The sequence below is a fragment of the Mustela nivalis genome (genome assembly GCF_964662115.1).
Source record: "Mustela nivalis genome assembly, chromosome: 3".
Lineage (NCBI taxonomy): Eukaryota > Metazoa > Chordata > Mammalia > Carnivora > Mustelidae > Mustela > Mustela nivalis.
Window position 1 is genome coordinate 175,939,350 of NC_139022.1, and position 26,653 is coordinate 175,966,002.

The 26,653-nt window shown below is 42.3% G+C and overlaps 1 long non-coding RNA gene across 1 annotated transcript; it reads left to right on the forward strand.

The window, feature by feature from the left end:
- The first annotated feature begins 11,054 nt into the window (after nt 1–11,054).
- LOC309861547 lies at nt 11,055–20,867 on the forward strand. Its single transcript, XR_014310011.1, has 2 exons — nt 11,055–11,122; nt 20,609–20,867. It is a non-coding gene; the product is annotated as an uncharacterized lncRNA (long non-coding RNA).
- The last annotated feature ends 5,786 nt before the right edge of the window (nt 20,868–26,653 follow it).

A 26,653-nucleotide genomic window follows, 5' to 3' on the forward strand; every position in this document is an offset into this window, starting at 1 on the left:
GCCCTGTGCCAGCTCCCAGCCAGATAGTAAATATTCATGATAAGACCGTGAGGTGAAAAACTGCATTGCCGATGAGTTTTATTATTCAGGGTCAGCATTACGCAGTGCTGGGTGGGTGGGTGGGGGAGTTGGTGGAAAAAAGGAGCTTGTTTACCTTAAGGCTAAAACACAGAAGCAAAAGTACCCAACTCTCAAAAAATTTACCCAGAGAGTGTGAATGCTTCTCAGCTGTTGTGTCTTGCCTTTATTAATATCAAATATTTCCGTGGAGGTAGAAAGAATATGGGATTATCTTTATTAACAAGTAGTATTACTGTAATATTTTCTTGCCCATCTATTTGTTTAATAATACAGAGTCACAAGGGAATGTGATTAAAAAGCTGAGATCCAGTCAACCTGTAATTAATAGTCTTCTGGGCACATTTAAGCTGCCCTGGCCTTATGAACATGTTTATACCTTCCTGTGATGACATTTTAGGATGAACGAATCTGAGCGTTGATACTATATCTATGGAAAAAAAGAAGTCTGTTCCTCCAACACACTGCTAAATTGATCTTTTGGATAATTCCAGAAGAGAAGTGATGGGAACCGGTCACAGGCAAATTCAGGTAAAACCTTTCTCTGTCCTTGGGTCACTAGGGTCTGGCATTCCTGGAGGGCTCTCGGGTGCTGGTTGGTCCCCAGGCTGGTTGGCAGGAGAAGACTGGAGCCAATGAATAGGGCAGTCTGGGCCAGAGGCTGAGAAACAGGCCTTCTTTTCACCTGAAAATTTAATTCCATGAGAGAATTATAAATTGCCAGTTGGATCCTTAGATCCTCGTAGGAAATCATTCCATAGTAATGGGGCTGCTTCAACAGAGGGAAGACTTGCCACGTCAATACTTATAGGAGTATTTCATTAAGTGTTAAATAACTATTGTAATTATATTACCTGCAGCTTACTTGATTATTTAATTCAGTCTGTTGAGGAATTAATTACTATTTAATCAGTGCTGTCATTTAGAGGACAGACATAATCACCGAGGCTCTGTGCTGGTAATGACATGCTACCATTCTTTCTCTCGGTCTGATGTGGTCTAACAGGCCATGTTTCCATCAGCACGCTGGAGCCTTCAGATCCAGATGAACGTGGGCTGGGTGTTGGCAGGGCACCTGTAGGGAGCCGTTCAAAGTGTATCTGCAGGTCTCAGGGGGACATTGCCTGTTCGTCTTGGCACTGTTTCTAGTACCTCTGGATGGCAGGGTCAGGAGCATCTTCCATAGTGAATGTCAGAGTGGAAGCCCATGGCTGGCCAAGGCTACAGGAGGTAGAAAAGCAAAGCCATATTTTAAAATTTCCAGTAGGCCTTCCACTATTGCTAGAAGAGGAAAGCTGATAAATTTTAAAATATCTGTCTGCAAAAGAAACTGTCAAGAGAATGAGAAGACAAGCCACACATTAGAAGAAAATATTTGCAAAAGGCACATATGATATATCCAAAATATACAAAGAACTCATAAAATTGAACAATAAGGAAATGAACAGCCTGATTAAAAAAACGGGCCAAAGACTTGAACAGACACCTCACCAAAGACGATACACAGATGGCTAACAAGCATGTGAAAAGATGTTCCACAGCAGGTCTCATCAGGGAAATGCAAATAAAGCAACAATGGGATACCACTACACACCTATCAGAAGGGCTGACATCGAGAGCCCTGACAGCACCAAATGGTGACGAGGATGTGGAGCCTCAGGAACTCTCACTCATTGTTCATGGGAATGCAGCATGGCGCAGCCACTGTGGAAGACATTTTGGCAGTTTCTTACAAAACTGAACATACTCTTAACCATATGTTCCAGAATTTGTGATCCTTGCTATCCGCCTAAAGAAGTTGTAAATTTATGTCCACACAAAAACCTGCACACAAATGTTTATAGCAGCTTTATTCATAATTGCCAAGACTTAGAAGCAAGCTAGATGCCTTCGGTAGGTGAATGGATAAGTAAACTGTGAAACATCCACACAATGGAATATCATTCAGTGCTAAAAATAAATGAACTGTCAAGCCACAAAAAGATACAGAGGAGCCCTAAATGCATACTACTAAGTGAAGGAAGCCAGTCTGAAAAGACCACATACAGTATGATTCCAACTGTATGACATTCTTTGCCACAGGCTGAGGACTAGGGGAATAGGAGGAGCACAGAAAATGTCTAGGACAGTGAAACAACCCTGTGTAGTACTATAATGGTGGATAAGCATCATTACACATTGCAAAAACCCAGAGACACAACATCTCGAGTGAACCGTAATGTAAATGTGATCCCTGATGATGGTGGGGAGTCCCTGCAGGGTCATCATCCCAGCATATGTGACTGCTCCAGTGTGGGACACTGATAGTGGGGTAAGGGGAGCACATTATACATGTGTTGAGTCAGGAGCTATGTGGGAACACCATACTTCCCTCACAATTGTTCTGTGACCCTAAACTGTTCATGAAATTAAGGCTTACTAATTTAAAAAATAATGCACAAGAGAAAAGGCATGTAAGTGGACAAGATTACAATGGAGACTTCAAAATTACCAAAGAATCATCCCCTTTCATTGTGTGTAGCTACATATCTGGGGCTCTTTGCAAGAGCCAACCAAGTCTTGGACTGTCGTGTAAGATGGACATATACACAGGTGAGGACCTGGTGGTGAGCCAGCTTCTTTTCCTTTCTTGTGAGACTGCTGAAAAAATCACTGGCTGAGGGCTCAGGACAAATCATGATGGAGTTTTCAAGTGCTCTGGGTTCTGTTGGGCAGCAAGATTTGAAGAAAGATAACTGTGGACATTTCAAACTCGAGAAGAGAGACCACCTTTCCACATCATCTCTGGGCCTCTGCTGCCTGTGCAGAGTGAATGGTTTCTCCTGTGATTGGCGTGAGAAGCCAGCATTAAATCAAGTGACACCTAGAAAGTGCTGAGGAAGTTTTTCTGTGGAAAAATTTTCAATTATATTCAACCTATAAGTACGTCAATTCACCTGATTATAATAGCTGTGATTTATTGCATGCCTTCTACGTGCCAGGGATATTTTTTTACCAGAATGAGTAGGTAAGTACCATCCTCTCTCTTGTAAATGTGGGAGGGAAGTTCACAGAGGTTAAGTGACCTTCCTAAGGAGCTATGTAAAGTGAGGGCAAAATGGGAATTCCAACTCGTTGGCGAACTCCGAGGCTGATGTGGTTTTTAGCACATCTCCTGCAGTCTTCCTCTGGCTCTGACACAGCTTGGGGAAATCCTAGCTCAGCCTCTCCAAATTCTTTAAACCACTGGTAGATTTGGTTGACCATCTTCCAGAAGGCCCTGCTTTCGCCACTAAGAGTCTGGAATGGGGATAGAGCCAAATGTTGAAGTCAAGGCTCTCTTTCCTTCACCTAAGAGATGCCATTTGTCACCAGTGGACATTCTAGCTCTATTGACTGCTACACCCAACTTGGTGAAAGAATGTCAGATTCAGGACATCCTGGGATTCCTAACACACCCACAGCACTCATCAACAAGCAGAAATTCCCCCTGTAGAATGCTGGAATCTTTAAAACTCACGTCACGCTGAAGATGGGAACACTGTCTGTCTGCTGCAGCCGGAAGGCCCAGTCCCTCAACAGCCCACTTCCTTTTCAGCAGCTCGAAGTGTGAGGAAGTTCTTTATGCTCAGCTGCAACTCCCTTCCCCGTGTTTCCTCTTGTCAGTCGCTGCTGTGCTTCTGTAATCACTCAGAAGAGTGCCGCTCTCCACCACCTAGCCGTCAGATGGATTTTTGGCCATAGGGTTCAAGACGTTTCTCAGGCGCCTTCAGCTGTGTCTCCTGTGCTGAGGTGAACACCCAAACTGAGCCTTGAATGAAGACCTAGTGTCCAGGAGCACAGGCAAGTGCTGCTTGCACAAGCTTGCTTAGAGTCCTGTAATTTCAACTCACCGACAAGACAAGACAAGTACGGGGACGGTGGATATGTGTACAAGACAGCCAAATTCAAGTTCGTCCTTAAATCAAGCTGTGAGAGGTCTTATTCCAGCCTCCCCTAGCTGGCCTACACTCTCCCTTGATCCCATGCCTGTTTGACTTACTTTCTGTCATAGTCCTTTTCCTCCCGTGGGGACCATTACAGGATCTCAACCTTGAGAAGCAGAAAGTGGGCAGGCTGATTTAACTCGCACAGACACTAGCGAGAATCTACAAAATGCCTTGCCCTTGGTTTCACATTTTTGAGGGAATTCAATGAATCAAGTGGTGTGTCCGTGCTAATATCTAGGTATAGAAATGCTCTGTGTACATTGCCTCTGGGATTAATAAGCTTGACTGCCTCCATCTTCTCTCGTTCTGCCCTTTTTATCTTTAAACTGTGAAGAAATATGAAATAACTGTTTTCCTTTTCAGGGAATTCACTGTGTTTTTTCAAACATATTTTTCTTTTCTTTCTCAATGTATGCTCTGGAAGATAGGGAGGAGACTTCCGATTGTGTTAGATCCTTCATTAATGCAGAGTGTGACTTGGTCTGGGAATTTCTTTATAAGTGCAGTGATATATTTAAAGGTAAAATTTACATTTTTTTTTCCCCGCCAATGACCAGGTGATATCTGAATAGCACCTTTTATGTGGATGTAGGAAAAAAGGTTTTTCTTTAATAAGCAAAATGAACAGCTGACTCATTCCTCTAATTGTGAGTCATTCAAATACTGTATTCGTATCACCCAGCATCTTTTTGTTACTGCTTTACCTCTAAGATGAATGAGGCCGCTGCCTATGTACCGTTGAAGCCTTGCGTCTCATGAGGCCCAAATTCCAGAATGATGATAGATCAGTGCAGATTGTTGTAAATGCAAGTCATAAGTGCCCTGGAAATGATCTTAACAGGTGCGGAATTTGTGGTGTTGCAGAAACGCAATTAATTTCAAGATTCAAATACTGGTATTTTCTAAAAAGTTCAGCAGAATAAAAGAGGCTTGCTGCACTGGAGCTGCAGAATGCACAAATGAGCAGGGAACCACACAGGCAGGATCGTTTGGAATGTATGATCATCTGTATCCCAGCATTGATAGCTTAGCTGCCTCCTATAAATGAAGGGCGGTTTCAGTTCTGCCATCCCTGCAGGAACGGCTGACAAGTTTTGGCATCTTCATTTGAAATGTGCAGTCTGTGTTCAACAGGGCTTTTTACCCTAGATTTGTTAACCTATCATAATGAGAATCTATAATGCAGAGGGAGTTTTGGGTTTTGTAGCTGGGCACAGGGTGCAATGAGATTGAGAATACATTTTCTTGGCACGGAGCATGAATTATGATTTCCATAATGGGCTGCAGTTCCCTGTAAAATACTTCCTATTTATTGAAAGTAAATGTTAAATTGTTAACAGTGTATTTCTCTGCATTTCTCAAATTATTATTTTGTGGCAAGAAATAAAATACGGATTGCAGTCTTAAAAGCCTTTACAGTAAGCATCAATTCAAAACACGGCAGCAGGCGTGAATCCATGGACAGCAATAGGGTGCACCCAGCTACTCCAGAGCCTCAGATCGCAGATGACCTGGTGGCTCTCGCCATTGGCTTGAGCCGCCAGCCCAAGACATATTTGCTGAACTTGGCTCAGGGGGGCTGTGAACCCAAATGATGGCCACCTCCTATGTAAATGCAGTTAAACTCTGTGACAGTTGGTGAGTCAGGTGTGTGTGTGTGTGTGTGTGTGTGTATGACAAGCCTGTGCTTCACGTTTAATTTGACTGTGCAGTTTCCATGGCATCCTGGGATGCTTTTGTTTATCCCTGTGGAGATGAGCTACATTTGCGGCTGTTGCTTGTCTGAACCCTCGAACACATGTCCGAGCTGCACAGACATGCACCCGTGGGTATGGGGGGGGTTGGTGAAGCACAGTGAGTCTAGGCAGGAGGAGAGTGGCAGGATCACATGGGTCGCCCCAGGAGTGCAACACAAGGTTAATGCTGGAGATGGCTGACTGACTGATTCCGTGCATTCGCCCATCTAAGTGCCTTGAAGCCGAGCAGAGCCGCAGGACACAGATTGGTCTCCTGTGGCCACCATACAAAATGACACAAGGTAGCCCCTCTGGTGCTTACTGGCCATCCTTGGGGATCCTTGGTGTCCTCACCTGTGGTCACACCACTGCAATTTCTCCTTGAGTCTTCACATGGTGGTCTGTGTGTCTGGGTGTCTGGGCGTGTGTTTGTGTGCATGTGCGTGCCCAAATTTCCTTCTCCTAGGTATAATCACTGGGTGAGGGCCTAGCTAGCCCACCCTGACCTCATCTTAATGTGATTACAATGACCTTCCCCTCCCACTGATAAACCCACCATCACCCTCTGCTTCTGCTCATATTATAGGTTTGATACTTTATAGGAAATTTTATAGGAAGTTTTACCCCCCCCCCCAATTTTTAGCTGCATTTTTTGAGGCAAAATTGATGTAAAGCACTACTCATATTGGAGGAGATTCTGCTGAGTAAAATAAGTCAAGCAGAGAGAGTCAATTATCATATGGTTTCACTTACTTGTGGAGCATAAGGAATAACACGGAGGACATGGGGAGATGGAGAGGAGAAGGGAGTTGGGGGGAACTGGAGGGGGAGACGAACCATGAGAGACTGTGGACTCTGAGAAACAAACTGAGGGTTTTGGAGGGAGGGCGGGGCGGAGGGTTGGGTGAACCTGGTGGTGGGTATTAAGGAAGGCACGGATTGCATGCAGCACTGGGTGTTATATGCAAACAATGACTCATGGAACATGACATCAAACACTAACGATGTACTGTGTGGTGACGAACATAACACAATAAAGAAAATAAAGCACACAATTTGACGAGTTTGGAAATACATGAATACCCTTGTTACCACCGCACAAACCATACACATACCTGTCACTTCCAAAGTTTTCCTTGCACCCCCTCCCTCTATTGTGGTAAGAATTCTTATCATGGGATCTACTCACTTAGCAAGGGTTTAAGTGTATAATACAGCATTTTGGACAGTAGATACTATGTGTATAGGAGAGCTCTAGAATGTTCAGCATGTATAACTGAAACTTGATACCGATGGAATAGTTCCCCATTTCTCTGCCTGCAGTCCCAAATAGCCACCATTCTACTCTCTGCCTCTATGAGTTTGACTCCTTCCGATAAATCCTAGAAGTGTATCTGTGCCGTATTTGTCTTCTGTGACCGGCTTATTTTCCTTAGCATGATGTCTTTCAGGTTCATCCATGTCGTTGCAAATGATGGGGTTTCCCTTTTAAAGGCAGAATAATACCCCGTTGTATAGACAGACCGCATTTTCTTTAGCCATTCAACTGTCAATTTGGGACATTTGGGTTGTTTCCATATCTTGCCTTTTGTGAGTAATGCTGCAGTGAGCACGGGAGCGCGGATATCTCTTTCAGATTCAGATTTCAGTTCTGTTGGGTATCTGCCCAGAAGACCGATGGAACAGAATAGAGAGTCCAGAAATAAATGATGCATATACGGTCAACTGCTTTTCAACCAGGGTGCCAAGAATACATAATAGGGAAAGAACAGTCTGTTCAAAAAATGGTGTTGGGAAAACTAGTTATCTAATGTGAAAGAATGAAATTGAATCCTGGTTTTACTCTTAAAAAAACCCTCAAAACCCCAAACCACACACACACAAAAACCCACTTCAGAATGGTTAAAGATGTAAAAGAAAGACCTGAAACTAAAAATGTTTCAGGAGATAACACAGGGGAAAGTTGTCATGACATTGGGCTTGGCAATGACTTCTGGAATATGACGCCAAAAGCCCAACAATAAAAGAAAAATTAGACAAATGGAACTATGCTAATTTAAAAAACTTCTGCACAGCAAAGGAAACAACAAAGTAAAAGGCAACCTACAGAATGGGAGGAAACATTTACCACCTATATATCTGACAAGGGATTAATTTTCCAAATCTCCAAGGAACTCCTACAACTCAATAGTGAGACAAAAACAAAAAACAAAAAAATCTAATGTTGAAAATGGGTAAAGGAGCTGAATTGATTGCCAGAGAAGACGCACAACAGACCAGCAGCTGGTGAACAAAAAGATGCTCGACGTCACTCATCATCAGGGAAATGCCGATCAAAACGACGACAAAAATGTCACCGCATATCTGTGAGATAGAGGATAGATACTATCAAAAAAGATAGTTGTCAGGGTTGTAGAGAAATTGTACACTGCTGGTGGGAACATCAAATTGTGCAGCCGCTATGAAAAAGAATACGGAGATTCCTCAAAAATTTGAAAATGCAAATACCATATAAGCCAAGCAAAGTCAAGCTAAGGGGTTGCTAACCTTGTCCACTTTCACCAAAATCATAAAGAGACCAGGGGTGCGTCAGTCTGACTGAGCATCTGACTCTTGGTTTTGGCTCAAGTCAGGATCTCAGAGTTGTGAGATCGAACCCCAAGTAGGGCTCCATGCTCAGTGGGGAGTCTCCCCCTGCTCCTCCCCACTGCTCACACTCTCTCTCCCACTCTCAAATAAATAAATAAATCTTTAGAAAATTGAAAATAGACCAAGGCTTTTTTTCCAGTAAGATCAAGTTCACATGTCCCCTGGAGTCGTCAATTCTGAAGGGTTATATTGAACCCACTACAGCGCACATATCTTGTTCTTGCCAGTGGGCTGAGATTTATTTATTTTCATTATATTTATTTATTTTCATTAATATGCTATTTATTTTTTTATTTTCAGCAATTAGTTTATTTTCATTAATTTGTTTTCATCTATATATTTGAATTTATCATTAATATACTTTTATTTATAAAATATTTATTTATCTATCTATTTATTTATTTATTTTCATTAGTATACTATTGGATTTGTGTGGCATTTCTGAGCTGAGGCATTTAATAATTGGGTGCAGGACCCTCCAGGGCCCTCTTTTACTATGTCCATGGTGGAAGTCACATGTACCAGATGGGGCAATTATAGCTTGGCAGAGGCTCTGCGGAAGAGAGGTACACTAGATGTTTGCCTGGACTTACACTGGACATTGTAAGAAAGAGTGAAGAACAAGGTAAGCTGTGTTAAGCCACCCAGGGGCTGAGGAGCAACTCCTCGGGGTGAGGAGGTTAAGGACCATATGGAGCAGGTATGCCCCATCCCCTTCTTTCAGATCTGTGTGCTTGAACACCTGTGTCTTCTCCTCTCTTTGTCATGGGCCAAGCTCAGGGCACAGGTTCTGTCTCTTCCATGGGAGCTCTGTGTGGCCCAGCCCTGCTAGTGATGGTAGCTACGTGAATCTGGCTAATTCTGAAGCTAGGGATTAAGACCAGTTGGCAAGATGACTGAAACCATGATCTTCAATGTCTACTTAATGATAAAAATGCACTATCTTCATATTAATTATTTCCCCTGATGTTTTCTCCTAGATGGTTTAGAATATGGGTGAGGGAAAAAGAGTGACATTCACTGGTCTCTTCAAATCCTTCTAGAAGCATTATATCCATAAAACCATACCAAAGTCTCACAATAGAAATATTCAGAGTAATAAATCACTTTAAGGGTATAAAATAGTATTAATAAATACTAATATTTTTGAAATGCTTACTATGTGCTGAACATTATTGCAAGCATATATGTCTGTCTGTCTCTCTCCATCCACCCATCCATCCTCATTTAATTCCCATGACAATCTTCAGAAGTAGGTAGTTTCTCTCATTTATTAAAGATGACAAAACTGAGGCACGGAGTTGTAATCTTTCTGTAGTAACCAGCTTCATGGTCTACATTTAACTCTCTTTTCTTCTAAAATATGAATTGTTAAAATAAAAATTCTAGTTGAATGACTAGATGATATCAAGGAAATTGTCTACTGCATAGAAGAAAGGACAAACAGGTGATACTGTAGGTTTGTTCAAGCAGTCTTTCCTATCTCTAGATCAAGAAGTACTTCTCACCATTCCTCTAGTAACTTGCTGGTTTCACCTGTCACGTTTGAGTCTCTAGTCCATGTATGAGATGACATAGGGATCCAGATTTCTTTTTCACCATATATTGAGCCAGGTTCTCCAACAATCCTACTGAGCACTATTTCTCCAGGATTCTTGGTGCCATTACTATTGTGTAAATTCCCACATATGACCTCTCTGTTTTATTTCCTTGTTCTTTTTTTGCCTTTGATTGTACCCATAGCTTATGGTTATTATTATGAGATCTTTTTGAATGCCTTAATGGCTTTCTTATATTTCTTAGACACTTTATAAAATTGTCTACGAATTTGGTATCTTGTTTTTAACATTTTTTTGGAGATAAATTACAAAATTTTTTAGATTTACCTTGTATTCTGCCACCTTCCCGAACACTTCCTGAACACAACAATAGATTGTCAATTATGTTGGCTTCTCTGGTAGATATTCATGGCTTCTTGAAATAATTGCAACTGTATCTCTTCCTTCCCTCATTCTTACACTTATTTTTCTTATCAAGAAGTATGTTCAACTATAGAGATGAGAGTGGGATTTTTTCCAGATCTAAATTGAATGCTTATAGGCTCTTACTTTCTAGTCTTGTTTTTTGTTAGATTTTTATTTGCCAAAATTTAACATCAGTTATGATAATTCTTTGCTTGATTGGGATGCTCATTTGATTTTTTTAATCTCTTAGTCTATTGATGTTATGTTAGCAACTTTTAAAATAATGAACCATTTTTGCATTCCCAGGATCAATTCTCCCTGCTAATGATGTTTTATTTTCATTAATACACTATTGAATTTGGTTAGCCACTATTTCATTTAGGGATCTTTGTATCCACATTCATGAGCGAATGAGGCTATACATTTTATTACTCATATTGGTCTCCTTAGTTTTGAAGTGAATACATGCGTGTTTAGAGTTTTGTATTTGTTTTGCAACGACTGTTTCTAGGTGTGGCAGAACACAGAAAGAAAGCTAAGGTTATTTTGGTTTCTTGTGCTTATTTATTTTTTTTTAAAGAGAGGAGAATTCACTTAAAATTTATGAATACAAGATAACTATTTTTCTTGTACCATTTTGCATTTTTTCTAATTTTTAGGGATGTATCAACTTGAATTAAGTTTTCAAGTTCATCCTGCATAACTAGGTTTCCTAGTGCATTACTGCGTAAGTACTGATACAGACACTACTCTGTGTTGTTATTATTTTAAATCTCTATCATATCTGGGATCATGTCCCCTCCACTGCTTCACGCTGTTTTTGGATCTTTCACTTTTTGTCCTGGATCAGTTTGCCAGTGGCCTATCTTAATAATCTTTTAATACATCAGGTTTTGATTGCACGCTCTTTTCTATGATACTTCTGTCTCTGTTTTTTCTAACATTCCTTTTTATTTCCTGTTTATTTCCTGCTTTTTCTTTTTCCACCTCCTAAGTTAACACAGTATTGTTTTCTAGTGACAGTCAATGAATAGGAAGTTAAGTTAAATGCATTTTATGGAGAGTTTCAGAGGCAACCCACAGAAGAACCAGAGATCCCTCTGTGGGATGACGTTGTGAACACTGGTTTCATCCTCCAGCTCCACCACATCTGGCCACATCTCAGTGCCCTTTGGTCCTGTTGCTTCATTTGGAAGTCACCAAGTCCAGTCATTCCCAAACTTGTTCTTATCAGCCACCTGCTCCAAATTCCAGGACTTACGTCCAGACTTCTGAATTCCACAGTGTAGGTACCAAAAGTCTTTCTAAAAAGTTCCCTTGAGGAAATTAATGAAATCAATTCGCTGCATGATAATTTGGGAATCACTGACTGTATATCAACTTTCAATAGAAGCAAATAACCCCTATTCTGGGTTGTTAATGGGGTAAGGTCTAAAATTCTCCTGAAAAGACAGTTTCACAGTCCGAAGTGTTCTCTCCATGTGCTTCTTTAACGTATTATGCCCTTTCCTCAGTCAACCTAGCTGTGCGTCTAATTCCCTTCCCTTTGTCAAGGGTTTGCTTAAACCTTACTTTCTCAATGCAGTTTACTCTGACCACCCTCCTTAAAATTGTACCCATGTCAATCTGAGGGGTCTGAAGGGGTGGGGGGTTGGGAGGTTTGGGGAACCAGGTGGTGGGTATTGGAGAAGGCACGTATTGCATGGAGCGCTGGGTATGGTGCAAAAAACAATGAATACTGTTTGCTGAAAATAAAAAAAAAATTATGATTCTTGATGACTTGAGCAACATGCAATGTGGGAAAAACAGACAGAAGCGGTATGTGTGTGTGTTTCATCTACTCAATTTGTGTCCTGAACTCCCCTCCAAGTTCACCTTTGGTCACTATTACTAGCAGGTGAATGTGGGAAAAAGCAAGGAATGGGATCTGGGAGTTTGCTGAGAATCTGTTTACCAACAAAGAGAGATCCAGTGGTCTGCAGAGCTTCAGTTCTGCACCTTACGTTTGAGATAAGAAAGCTACTTGTCTGCCAGCACTAAGCTATGGAATCCCTTCTGGGTAAATGCCCAGTTACACTATGTGGGAATTTTCCTAGGTATGGATTTTTGAAAATTTTCCTTTTGTGACATTAGTGATGGAACCTGTATCTTTACATTTACCACAATTTCAGTTTCTGAGTTACTGTGCTGATCCTTTTCGTTTCTGAGCCCACGTAATGGTGATCAAAGCTCTCTGAATGTCTTGTGAGAAACATTTCACTCCTCCATCATGATGAGACATAGGCCAATAAATCCAAATAACAAAACACTTTTATAAACAAAAAAATTTAAAAAATTGTACCCACGTCTCTGTTAAATGTCTATACTTTTCATTCTCCCATTGCATTTTTCTCCTTCCTAATATTTCATATGAATTCTCATATATTTTATCTCAAACTGAGAGGATGAGAGCTCCACAGCAAGAATTTCCTTGTGTTTCCTGATGTTTTCAAGGCCTAGGACACTGCTGTGCACATAGTAGCTGCTTAATGAGATTTCTTGAACGGAAAAGTATAGGGCTTCATGATTCATGTACTATTAGCAATGCTCTGCCTCCTACAGGTTTCTACAAAACAAATCAATGACCTGGTTAACATTTAGGGTGAATATATATTGAACTGCTTTTGAATTTGGTTTTTCCCTTTCTCTATTTTTGAAGAGATTTTTCAAGACTCAAATGTAAATCTCTCTGGTCTGGATGGAATACAGCATTTCATTTTGGTTTTTACCTTCTTATCTGGGGCATAAGCTGGGTACATATTTTGACCAGTTGGTGAAAGAAATACGATTCAATATATTCTAGTGGATATTTTTTTACATATGGATCCCCCACTGTATTCTACAACACTTACATTTTGGGTAAAAAATATTAATATTTAAGCAACTAAAACTTAGAGCTTTTAAAACTTTGAGCTGCTACTCACCCATTTATCCAGTCATTGGTTTTCTTGAACACCAACATGTGGCCAGTGTTGGGCTGGGAGTTGAGGAAGTGTCCCCACAGCTTATGAGTAAGTGCCTGTGTGTATGTATATGAGGTCTCTTCAAACAATACATTTTAAAATTTCTATCAACTGGTTGGTTGAGTATGATTTTGAAAGTGCTCAAGAGTTCTAAAGGGCAAATGGTTGCACCAAGTTTTAGACGACATTAAAGATGTGTTTTACTGGCCTGAAATCAGAATTCCTAGGCTCAGTGAATGGTTTTTACTGTGACATTTGTTGTGGCCAAAGTAAGTGCCTTGACCCCTCAGAGTTGTCTTCATTGGGTTTCCTTTTCTGCTTCACAGAGAAGGAGAGGAAGTGTGGGATGGGCCTTGGATCTCTAAGATATGCTATTTCAAGTATTTTATTACACAGCACACTAATCCTACAACAAAATCAGAATGACAGTCCATGCAAACTTGCAAAATAAAAAAATATTGTTTTGGATAGTTATTAATAGAAAAAAGAGACTGGGAATAAAAATGCCTTTAATAAAGCAATCCTTCATAATTGCAAAATCTCCATGCACCAGAAACTCCCCAGTTAACTCTAGTCACTCAGTTTTTGCTCAGATTGACCTCAAATATCTCACCTATGGCAGGAAATGACACCAGACCATTTTAATATGGAAAGTAATTGCTTTGTCATTCTTTTTTCATGCATTAGGATGATGGAATATTAGTATCTTTTTTTTTTTTCCCCATCTCTGAGAAGCTTTAAAAGGGAAACTATTCTTGGTTTTGTTTTAGTTGTAAAAATGTTGGCTCTTGGTTACTGTTGCCAACTTCAGAGGGAGGGCCAGAGGACTGTGGGCAAAGTGGGAGCCAGGAGAACGTGGGGTGAGAGGGACAGGTTCTCTGAGGCTGAGTAGCCTGAGAAGGAGGAGGATGGCCCATCTTAGAGCTATTGTGGTCCATCGTGGGTCTCCTGACCTGCTCCCCAGTGTAACCCCACACCCTCTGGCTGTGAGAACCACATGCACTGGCATCTCTAGAGTTTCCAATGACCTCATGTCCCCAATATGGACGGCCCCCAATCAACAGAGGTCTCACTACGCTCCTCAGACAGGAGCAAATGACATCCTCATGCTACCCAGTGTGGACTTATAGCCAATAAACAAAAAGGCCACCTAAAGCTGTGGCCAAGCATGGTTTCCTGGAGTAAGTGTGACCAGGAGAGGGAAGAGCCCTAACACTATGACCCTGCCATTGCACTCCTGGGTATTTACCCCAAAGATACAGATGTCGTGAAAAGAAGGGCCATCTGTACCCCAATGTTTATAGCAGCAATGGCCACGGTCGCCAAACTGTGGAAAGAACCAAGATGCCCGTCAATGGACGAATGGATAAGGAAGATGTGGTCCATATACACTATGGAGTATGATGCCTCCATCAGAAAGGATGAATCCCCAACTTTTGTAGCAACATGGACGGGACTGGAAGAGATGATGCTGAGTGAAATAAGTCAAGCAGAGAGAGTCAATTATATGGTATCACTTATTTGTGGAGCATAACAAAAAGCATGGAGGACATGGGGAATTAGGAGAAGGGAGTTGGGGGAAATTGGAAGGGGAGGTGAACCATGAAGAGACTATGGACTCTGAAAAACAATCTGAGGGTTTTGAAGGGGCGGGTGGGTGGGAGGTCGGGATACCAGGTGGTGGGTATTATAGAGGGCATGGATTGCATGGAGCACTGGGTGTGGTGCAAAAATAATGAATACTGTTATGCTGAAAATAAAAAATAAATTAAAAAAAAATAAAAATATAAGCAATGAAATATCCCGTAAAAAAAATCTTTTGTTGTTCCTAATTCTAAAAAAAAAAACAAAAACAAAAACAATAAAACAAAAACCAAACAAACACTACATAAAGCAAGTAATTTCTGAGGTTTTAAAGAAGGAAAAGAAGCCAGCTGAAAGTCCTGTTTGTTTCACCTCTAACCATTTAACTGATTATTGCAACTAAAGTGAGGAGCTGAGGTAAGAGAGAAAAATCAACATGGAAAGTATCTTTACTGAGAAATTAGCTAAGAAAGAGTCTGTCAACCTGACTGGACAGGTAGAAAGAGATACCGGAGGCATTGCCCAACGGAGGAGGGAGTCACGGCACCCCTCCCAGGGGAGCTCCTGGAGCACCGTGGCCGCAGGTCCAGTCTGCTGGGCTTGGAGGGCTTGGGGTCTCCTCCAGGTCCCCCTCCAAGGGCCAGCTTCTGGCTCCCAAACCTCACCTCTGTTTATCTGCTGCTGCCCACCCCAGAGTCTATCTGTGGCTTTTTCAAGTTTCCAGAAAATGTCTCAGTCCCTCTTGGTCTTGGTTTCCTTATCTGAAAACTGAAATCAGAAATGTATCCGCCTCATAAGGCTATTGTGGAGTTCAAATGAATTCTTAGATAGTTCGGCTTAGAACAGTGTTGGGGGGTGTGCTTGAGGGGTTCAGTCATTAAGCAGCTGCCTTTGGCTCAGGTCATGATCCCGGGGTCCTGGGACTGAGCCCCGCGCTGGGCTTCCTGCTCAGAGGGGAGTCTGCTTCTCTCTCTCTCATTCCCCCTGCTTGTGTTCCCTCCCTGTGTCTCTTTCTGTCAAATAAATAAATAAAATCTTTAAAAAACAACAAAAAAGAACATAATGATGCTCAGTAAGTATTAGCAGGTGATGGTGCTGGTGCCGGTGGCCGTGCTGGCAGTGGCGGTGGGGGCGATGGTGGTTATTAGTGCTGTCGGTCAGCTCTCCATCCCTGGGCGGAGGCCCTCCTTACAGCTCTCCCTGGGCACTCACCAGCATCCATGCTCTCCTCTTTCTAGGTCCACAACTCGACTGCATTTTCCAGATCTTGTGTCTCAGTGGGGCCACGCGACTTATCCAGGTCCAGGCCAGGAGACGTGCGTGGGCCTCCTCCAGCAGCTCACTTCCCCACAGGCCAGGGGAATGTGAAGGAGGAAGAGGCCCTAGAAATTGAGGACAGTTTAAAGGTGTTTAGTGGTTACAGGGCATTTTAGCTTAGCCTTTTCCTCTTGATTGAGTTTTCCTAGTTAGTGGGTCTGAGGAACTGGTCCATGTTCTAAGTTGTTGAATTTATGAGCATAAAATTGCTAATGGTATTCTCTTGTTACATATTTAGTGGCTGCAGAATGTATAGTGACAACCCCTATTTCATTCCTAACGTATTTTTATTGTGTGATGTGAGTCACCATACAGAACATTAGTTTTTGATGTAGTGTTCCAAGATTCATTGTTTACGTAGAACACCCAGTGCCCCATGCCATACGTGCCCTCCTCAATACCCACCATTCCTAATATTTTTGATTAATTTTTTAAAAAATAAAAGCTCTCAAGTCATACGCCAGCTTAAAATAACGCAGTGGACGTGTCGCCTCCGTGATGGAACTCCAGCCCCCGCCTGCCGTCCGGGGCGCGGTCCCAGCGCCGCCGTGCTTTTCCTCCTGGCTCCCCTGTTCCTCAGCCTCCTTCCCCTTTCAAACTTCCGGAAATATTTGCAGTCCAGAAACCCCCATGTGCTCTCCCTCGCTGAGCCTTTAAAGCTCTACTTCTTGCGAGAAACCCCTTCCTCACTTTCGCTTCCTGAGGATTCATTTGGCCGCAACTTCCTTCATGAAGTCAGGCGTCCGAAGAGGCAGAGAAGACCAGACATGTCGGGGGGTGTCTTCATGTGAATAGTCGTTCCCTGCTTTTCAGACTTCGTCCTGTGACATTGTACCGATGACATTGCCCCCTTTCTTTGCGGAGGTAAATGATGACAGCATCAACCACATCATGGAATGATGAATTTTTGTGTGCTAAGGTCTGTGTTTGAAATTTTGGCATTTTAGGGTAGGCATTATCATCATCTCATTTTGCAGCTGAGGAACTGGGACTCAGAGTCACTAGATTCTCTTGGGAAATGTGCCCGTTTCTGATCTGTTGGCTCTCGGCATCCTCACTCCTCCCTGCTCTCTGGATCTCTGACCTGGTTTTCCATGGCGTTTGGCCACTAGGCGACTTACAGGTATTGTCCTGGTGTCCTGTCTGTAAGATCCCCTGGGCTGGCTTCTGTCCAGGTGATGGAGCTACCAGACTCCTCTGCAGCCTGGCTCCTCCTCCCTCTGCTCTCTTCAGACCTGGGCTTGGGGACACCTCTTCCCTGGCAAGTCCTGCTTTACCCTGCCGCCCTGCCTGGTGGTGCTCCTACACCTAACCCTTGTAAATAGCCCTTGGGTAAAGAGACTTTCCTCAAATGCCCCAATTTCCTATGTGCCATCTAGTTCCTGTTGGAGTATGACAAATTAGAGCCACTGGAAGAACTGGGAATTCAGTTCTTTGTCGAGGTCTCTAGACTGGGCCTCTTCCCGTGCACCTTCCAGGTTCCAGCCCTGAAAACGGACTTCTGGCCCCTTGCGCTGCCTGTGCTGTTTGCTGGGCTAGTCCATGGGCTCGGAGTTCCTTCTGGGTGACAACGTAAATGTCACCAAAACAAACAAAAAGAGTACCTTCACCAAATCCATATTCCTCTTTGGTACATTTTTATTGGCACTTGAAGGGCTAAAGTCTACCAAATAAGTGGTTTAATTGAGACCTAAAACAAGGGAGTCAACTTTCCAGCTGATTTCTGGGGGAACTGAATGCCAGCCCTAATACACCCTCTGGACACAAAACATTCAGACAGGAATGTGTGAGGTGAAAGGGATGGGGTCCACCAGAGTGTTGGTACCACGACGTTACCGCACATACAAGGGAAAGGACAGCATTTAGAAGTTCACTGTTGTGGGGATGATTTTGGAAATAACGCTGGAGCGGCTGGTAAGAACAGCACACGTTGTTCCCAGCCTGCTTCGGCATCCACAGCTTTTTAAAAGAAATTGCTGTTTCCCTCGTGGGTACCTCCTGGATTCCCGCACTCTGTTGGGTGTCCCTTGCTTCCTGTCACTTAATCTCATGACGACTGGACGAGGCCGGTGTGACTGCACTGTGTTACGGGGAAACAGACAGTTCAGGGGTGAAATGACTCATTCTGGGGCACCGTTGTACGTGGATGAGCCGCCGTCAAGCGCAGGTTTTCCGAGGGTGTCTTTGTCTCTCATCCGTGAATCGGACCCAGCCAGAAACAGAAGAGGAGCTCTAGGAGAAATAAATATTTAAAGAAACCCATGGTAAGACAGATGGTAATGACGTTGTTCCGCCATGGGACAGATATCTTCCCGAAACATAAAAATGGGAAAGAACTGAGGAAAACATAGTTCATACGAAAGCTGTTGGGAACCGGGCACCCACCACCTGAAGCTTTAGTGGACGCTGTGACAGACAAGGGACAGCCGTGAACATGCTCATTTTCTGGCCGCTTCCTCTTACATGAGTCACACATTCAGAAACCAGGGATGTATGTCCATAAGCAATAATGTGCAGTGCTTATCCAAACAAGCAGAGGTTTGCTTTGCTTTGTACCTTAAAAACAATTATATAGGACAAATACTTTACGGAGGGACACTCAATTGTTCCCCCCCCCCCAAAATTGTAGATACTTATGGGCCATGCATTTTCATAGTTTTAGGGTTTATTGTCTTCCTCTGTCACCAGGGAATTGTTTCTTATCCATTAATCCTTTTCACTCACAGGTCTTTCTGTCTTCTGTCCCTGAAAGCCTGTGGACATAAGTACTTATTTCATCTCCACTGTAACTGCTCTTGCGCAAGCCCTAACTGCTCAGGTCTGAGCTCATCTTATCCTTTCTTTCTTCAGCATCAGTATCTCCTCCTGCTCTGGCCCATGCCCATCAGCTGAAGACTGAACTGTGCTCTATCTCACTGTAAAGAAAAATGGAAGATAAAATAAGAACCGCCTGAGATTCTGCATACCCTTTTCCTCTGGATGTCTTTGCTTCTTGTTAGAGCAAAAGCCTTGCCCTTTCCTGTAGGAGGTAAGCCTTCGCCTTTCCTATAGGGTTTGACCCTCTGGCCCCATGCTCTCTCACCCTTCTTGACTTGGTCCCCCTCCTCTTTACAGCCTCGTGGTTCAGTCCTTCCTTGCACTGTTCTCTCCGTCTATCCTCGTTCCTACGTGTTCTCACCAACGCCTCACTTTTAATGCCATCATATGCTATAGTGACTCCCAAATTATCCCCCCCCCCCGATTTCCCCTTGATCTTCAGACATTCAGATGTGAGTCTCCTTGCTCTATCTGTGTGTTGAGAGATGTTTGATGTCTGAAAAGGTTCTCATTACCTCCCATTCTGAACCAGCTCTTCCCTCCGTCTTCCCTGCTCAGAGGAGGGCACTTCTCTGGGGTCCTCCTTGGTTGTCATTCTCTTATACCCACCTCCAATCCATTAGCCCTATATTTCAGCCATGGCTTCAAAGAATACACGAATCTGAATCTGTCTGGCTCCTACCATCATGCCTAGTCTGACAGGACTCACTGGCATCTTTCACTGGCTTACCAATGATAATCTTCTGTCTTACCTGCCTATACTCTACTCATACTTTCCTGTGATACCTTTTACAATGGCTAAAGTGTCCTTTTGAAATGTACACATCCAGTTACTCCCTTGTTCAAGGTCTTCAATGTCTTCTCAACACATTTAGGATAAAATCTAAATTCACTGCCGTGGTCTACAAGACTTGAAATAGTTGGGCCCTGCATGGACCTCACTAATCTACCACCCCGCCCAGCTCCCTCCCTCTGTCCATGCTGATCTGCAGCAGGACAGGGGTTCACTGTGCTCCTCTCCTGTGCCAATCTCTGTTCTAGGCTCTAGAGATATAAGTTTAGGTTCAAGTGGGGGAAACAGACACAACTACACCTAGAGTGGGTGCAGTGTCTCCTGTGAAGAAAACAGCAGATGACAAGGACCAAGAGGGATGAAGGAAAGTATTTCAGCTCAGATGAGAAGGGGGCTTTGGGGCACAGTCCTGCTGGGAATGCATGGGGAGCCCTGGGAAGACATGGGGAAGAGCCAACCCCCCCACACAACCCAGCATGGGGCTCTAAGGGGCTGGGCAGTTCCTTTTTGAACAGGCAGGAGGCACAGGGCTGTCCCTTTTGGAAAAGCCCATGGTTCTGGAACAAAGGGTAGGTGAGGGGGGAAAAGAGGTTAAGGGAAGGAAACATCAGGTTATAGATAGTTTTTCAGGTGATGAGACAGAAACACAAACAGACCATGACCTCATCCCTTAACCAGATGATGCTGTCTGTTCTTTCAGGAAAAGACTGGAATATCACAAAACCCGTAGAACTCAGAATAAATAGAAAAAATGGCTCCTTCAAGTGTCGGGATCATCTGAAAGACTGGCAGTCCTGATCATGCAATCGCCATGTATTTTTCAGGCATCTAACAGTTAGTGGCTTTTCAAAAAATGTGTTATTTAGTTCCATTTCTGACTCATGGATTTTGATTGCTTATTGTTAGTCAGAGCCTCATTTCATTCAACTGAATGTCAAAAATAAAATAAACAGAATGGGTTTATTTGCTCCTCTTCAGTTTCATTCCATGAAATTAAATAATATCATCTGAAGCCAATCTACTTTTGAAGGGACACTTTCAGACGAATGTTTTTGGATGTACTTGTTTCTTTTAAAATAGCTTCTTAAACAACCACTTCAAGCTTTTATGTTTTACTTACAGGTGTTTTAATTTTTTTAATAATGAAGACATTAACTTTGATGTGCAGTTGTGATTTTTATCTGTATCTAGAGCTTTTTCACTTGAATTTTAATGGGCCTTAATATTTATTTTTGGGGGTGTGAGTTAGATAGAGTAGCTAAAAAAGAAAGGTTAATAAAATGTGCAAGTCTGAAATATCATGCTTATGTACTCAACATTTATTAAGCAATTTTTGTGTTCCAGGCACTGTTATAAACAGAAATCCCCGCTCATGTGGAGCTTATATTTTTTTCTACAAAATAATTCATTCATTTTTTTCACAGAAAGGTAAGTAATAGGTAGCTTAGATACATAGATAGGTAAATGTATGATACATAGATAGGTAAATGTACGTATGTGTGGATGGATGGATGGATGGTTGGATGGATGGATAAATCGGCAAATGGATGGACAAATAAATATGTATATTGGTAAGTAGGTGAGATAGGTAAATGGGTAGACTGACAGCCTCCATATATTCTTGGCACTCTCCACTATTTCCTCTATGTGTAGTTTGATTCTTAACCTAAGGGAGAATTTTGTGTATGACACTGAGATGTACAAAGCCATGTACAATTCAACTCAGTATGTAATTGGAGAAGCTACATAGGTCTACGTAGTCAAGAATACTTCATCTCCCCTCTGGGGAACTACCATCAGGTATAGTCAGATTGGCAATATTAGACAAGTATTGGGGTACATATGGAAAAAAGTGGGTCACAGAAGGGCCCCCAAAGTTGGCTTGAATTCAAGGAAGTGGCTTGTCACTGGAGTTGATTTTGGTGAGATGTGGCAAAGAAGTGAATATGAAATTTCCCTTTTAGCTGTAAACATTTGTAGTGGATTGAATACTGTCCTTCTAGAATTTGCATCTTCCTGAAACCTCAAAATATGACTTTACTGGAAATAGGGTGTTTATAGGTGTACATAAGGATCTTGAAATAAGCTTACCTTGGATTTAAGGTGGATCCTAAATCCAATGACTTATGACCTCATAATAACAGAAAAGACCACATGGGGAGGCAGAGAAGGTGATGTGTAGATGGGGACAGCGGTCAGAGTGAGGCATCTGTAAGACCACTGAGGCCACAGATCGCTGGATGCCACCAGCACCTGTAAGAGGCCTAGAAGATCCTTCCCTCATGCCTTTGCATGGAACACATCCTTGCTGACACCCTTGACCACAAGAACTGTGAGAAAGTAAATATCTGTTTTATCAAGCCACTGGCTTTGTGGTAATTTGTTACAACAGCCCTAGGAAAATAGCTCAGCATTACAGAAAAGTAAGGCATTTTTTTTCTCTCTCTCTTATTGACCATGGAGAGGTATGTTTTGAATGGGCCTTGATAATTGAAAACTTGGGGAAGCAGGGTCTGTATTAGTTTCTCATGAATAGAGAAAAGACCTGTCTGAACTTAGGGGACAAAGAACATCTCAATGTCTCAATTTCTTCATCTGTTTAACAAGAAGAATAATAGTACTAATCTTGTAGGGTCTGCCCCAGACCCCACCCTCTAACCATTGTGTTCTGCTGCGTTCTGCTTCTCTCTGATGGTCTCTGAGAGAACCATGTGGAGCTGGGGGTCAGTTTGCTAAAAGGTGGATGCTCTTCCCAAAAAGAAACAAGCAAAGCAGTAGATGTAAGCTAAATGCCACAAATATCAATCTTTTGATAAAATAAATAACCTAAAATGAATATTTAAAATACCTAGGTATGTTAATAACAAAAATAAATAAGTAATAATTGCTATGGTTGTGAAGATACACATGTACAGAATTTATTAATATATACTTATTTTAATTATTTATAGCTTTTATAAAATTGTCTTTTAGTTATAAACTATTCTGAACTCTTTATCCAAGTATATGCCATAGATACTCAAGTTGAAAGCAGGATGTTTCAGGAAGTCCAGGATGGTCTAATGCTCTTGGTGACCATGGGGAAGTAATCAGGAAGAGTGGGAGTTAGTGGTGAGGGGGTGGGTGAAGGGTCTTACCCACAAAAGCCAACCTGAAGAAGGGCGGGACAAGTCATATATAGGGTGGAATTGAAATTCAGACTTAAGGAAAAGAATGGAGAGCCTTGTGTATTCCCATAGGACACTTGATGTACAGTTGGAAGGTTTCATTCTGATTGGCCAGTAGGAAAGTATGATTTGCCAACATCTGACATCAGTGAGGCACTCTGATTTTTTGTTTTTGTTTTATTTTGTTTGTTTCTACTGTTCAAAAGCTAGAAGGACTCTTAAGTAGAACAGATTGTGTTTCCATCAAGGGGGGAAACCATGGTATTCCCAATGCTTCCATACTGACCACAGGTGAAAAGTTGTTTGGCATTCATATATCGACAGCCACAGAAAGTTTGCTGCTAAAACATCTGCTCTTATTAAAGAAAGCTGGAGCTTTGATCTGGCTGCCCAAGGGGAGGTAATAAATAATAGAAAATGTCTCTCTTCTTTCTTATCATATTAAACAGATGTCATGAATCTGAGCTTCTCTTCTTTTCCTTGTCCTCCTTTCTTTATATTTTGATCTTGTTAAATAATTTTGAGGATCCCCTGACCCAGACGACCACAGTCAAGAGAGGTGCTGGGGATTTTCACTGATGTTTTGGGCTGCTTTCTTTTTAGGAGACTGATTCCTACTTGTGGAGAAGGGCTTTGTCTCAAGACAAATCTGCTTTTAAACAGTTCTCAACATATTTTGTCTTGGATATAGACATTGAAGCCTTTATTGATCGTGAGAGTATGTACAGATAGAATCAATAAATGAATGAGTGATGAGAGAATGAACAGCATCATTTTGAGCAAAGGGGAGAGAGAGAGAGAGAGGAAACTAACTTTGAGGGCAAGGAGGGGCCAACCATCCAAAGTTCTCATAGGCCAAGTACACAGCGAAGGAGAAACAATGTGTGGCCAGGGTCTTGGAGAAGGGCAATGGAGGTAGCCGTGAGGGGCTATGCCAGGGATAAGAGTGAGCTGTTTCCTCAGAAACAGCTGGCTAAATGAATTCCTGAAGAAAAAAACATGTTCAACTAGAAATCAAGAATAGAGAGGGATAGATGATAGGTGCTGAGTAAAAAGGCAGAAGGGTTTGCTAAGAGGTCTTGTTACCTTTGTCACATATGGCATTTTTAGAGTACAGAAGTCAAATTGTTTTTAGACAGAGATCTGTTTTCATTCATGACTTCCAGTTCTAGCTTGAGAGTCTTTTGGATGCCTGAGATCCCCAGACAGTGACTTGTGTTTTATTTTAGTGCTTTTATTTTAGACTGCATAGTCTAAAGTTCTGTACTTAAATTTTGGGTTCATTTGGCTATTATGGGAGAGAGAGGGATCTGTGTCCATCAGACTGCAGAGGTGTGGTGGGGTTGAGAGAATCAGCAGCCGCTGCTCAGGCCCCTAGGGAGGAGGAACACTGGAGCTGTTCCCAACCTCTGCTCCATTTCGGTGATGGCTAGAGCTCCAGAGGGGAGCAGTGGAGTGGAGGGTGGCAGGATCACACTCAGCCAGGGCAATACGGCTATAGCAGGGATAGAGTGAAGAAGCAATACCTTAACCTTTCTCCCTTGCTGGTCCCAAATCTGTCAGTGACTTCCTGAATGAATCTAATGTCAAATCAGAGGTCAGTTGAGGCAGTCTTGAAGATGCAGGTCTAGGACATCTGCCCCGAGAGCTCAGAGCTGGGCAGTGGAAGGGTCTGCTGGGGGGTGGAGAGGATGCAGTATAATCATAGCAAGGGGTTTTCTACTACTTATGAACTTGTCCCCAATATCCCTTTTGTTCTCTACCAATAAATCCTAAGGCTTGTTTTGTGTCTGTATATTTCACTAAAATGGCCACAGCTAGGCAGAATATCTGATTCAAATTTGGAGAATGTTAGAATTGGCAGTTTTAAGTGAGTTTCTGGAAAACCATTATGAAGGCTGAGAGAAGAGGTGATGGAAAACCCTGTTGATTTCAGGACAGCATTCTTGTATCCATTCATTAATTCATCCATCTGTCACAAGGCACTGATTCCATCTGGGTTCCTGCTGGCCCGGGATGAGGGTCTCAGCGGGGCACCTACAGGGCGAGGCTACAAGGAGGCTCGGAGCCTGAGTTGGGAGTTTGTGGGTCATTCCTGGTCACGGTGTCTGGCAACATCCATGATGGGATGTATGTGCCTTGGTACCCTGGGAGCCTCGTACCACTCCTGCCCTGAGATCAGATTTCATTAGCTGATGTTGCAGCCAGCCTGCGTCTAAGTTCCAGCTGTTTCCGTGGCGAGGGCAGTTTCTCAAGTGAAGGCACACAGGGCTCCTGAGGCTGCAGAGGCCCCAACCGCACCCTGGGACCCCCGGACAGGAGACACAGGAGATGCCGGCCAGCTTCCTCATGAGAACAAGAACCAGAGAGCCTAGAGCTGAAAGCTGATGTTAGCACAACCACCATCCATGTTCTTCTAAAAGACTGATTTTCTACAGATTTTAGTTAAAACCAAATCTCTAAATGCAAAATGGATGTTTGGGTAACATCTAATTTAGAAATACACATTTGTAGGTGGCTTTTAGCAAAGAATGCGATGAATGCATTAATGGGAATGACTGAGCATTGGCTTCTGTCCAAGCACAGAATGAAATTGAGCAGTAACAGTTTTTTCTCCATTTTGTTTTTTAAAATCATAAGCTTATTATTTATTCAAAATATTTAACTTTAAGTAGAGACATTAATTGTATTAATCTAAGAAATTGTGTTTGAGTTAGAAAGGATTATTTAGAAATATTTTGAAATTCATTCCCCTGAAAGGCAAGTTCAGAAAATAATTTCAATACCTTTATTCTGTCTGTGGAGCCATTATTCAACTAATTTTTAGTTAGTGAATTAGAATTATTTTTAAAAAATGGATAATTCATGTACTAAATAAATCCCAGCCTCCTTTCTTGAGGATTCAAGGAAATGAGGCAGAACCATATTTTTCTGTGGTTAAAGTTAGTTTGTTCTGGATCCAGAGTGTTTACTTGAGTGGAAGATTTCCTCAGGGAGAATTTTGTAGTGAGACTTTTTTTCTGGACGACAGGTGCTGGAAGGAGCACGCAGCTTCTACTGCTCACAGGAGCCTCTCAGGTGACAATACCAAAAGCAGAAACCAGTAGAGCCAACCACAGACTCAGACCCAGGGCTGAGCAGAGAGTCAGTGAGGGCGTTCCCTTCCTGCACACAAACAATGTGTTAGAAGAGGCCTTACACATGGAATAAATATATCTGTCAAGTCACCTAGCCTGTTTCCAGAAAAACAAACAAACAAAACAAAACAAAACAAAACAAAACAAAACAAAACAATACAAAAAAAACCCAGAATTTTTATAAATAGAAAAAGTATTGTGGGGGCAGATGGCACTTTGTGATTCAGCCCATAGAAGACCAAACCACCATTTAATGTAAAATGTACAGACACTTACAGGAACCCATAAATATTTGATCAACAAAAGAATAAATTATGACTCTCTAATGCACGACAATCATGATTATGATGCAAAAGGCCCAATTTGATCTGAGGATCTCATTAAAATCTTGCTAAGTTAAGGGTAAGAAAGGAGAAAAACCAGAGCATCTTCATCAGGAAT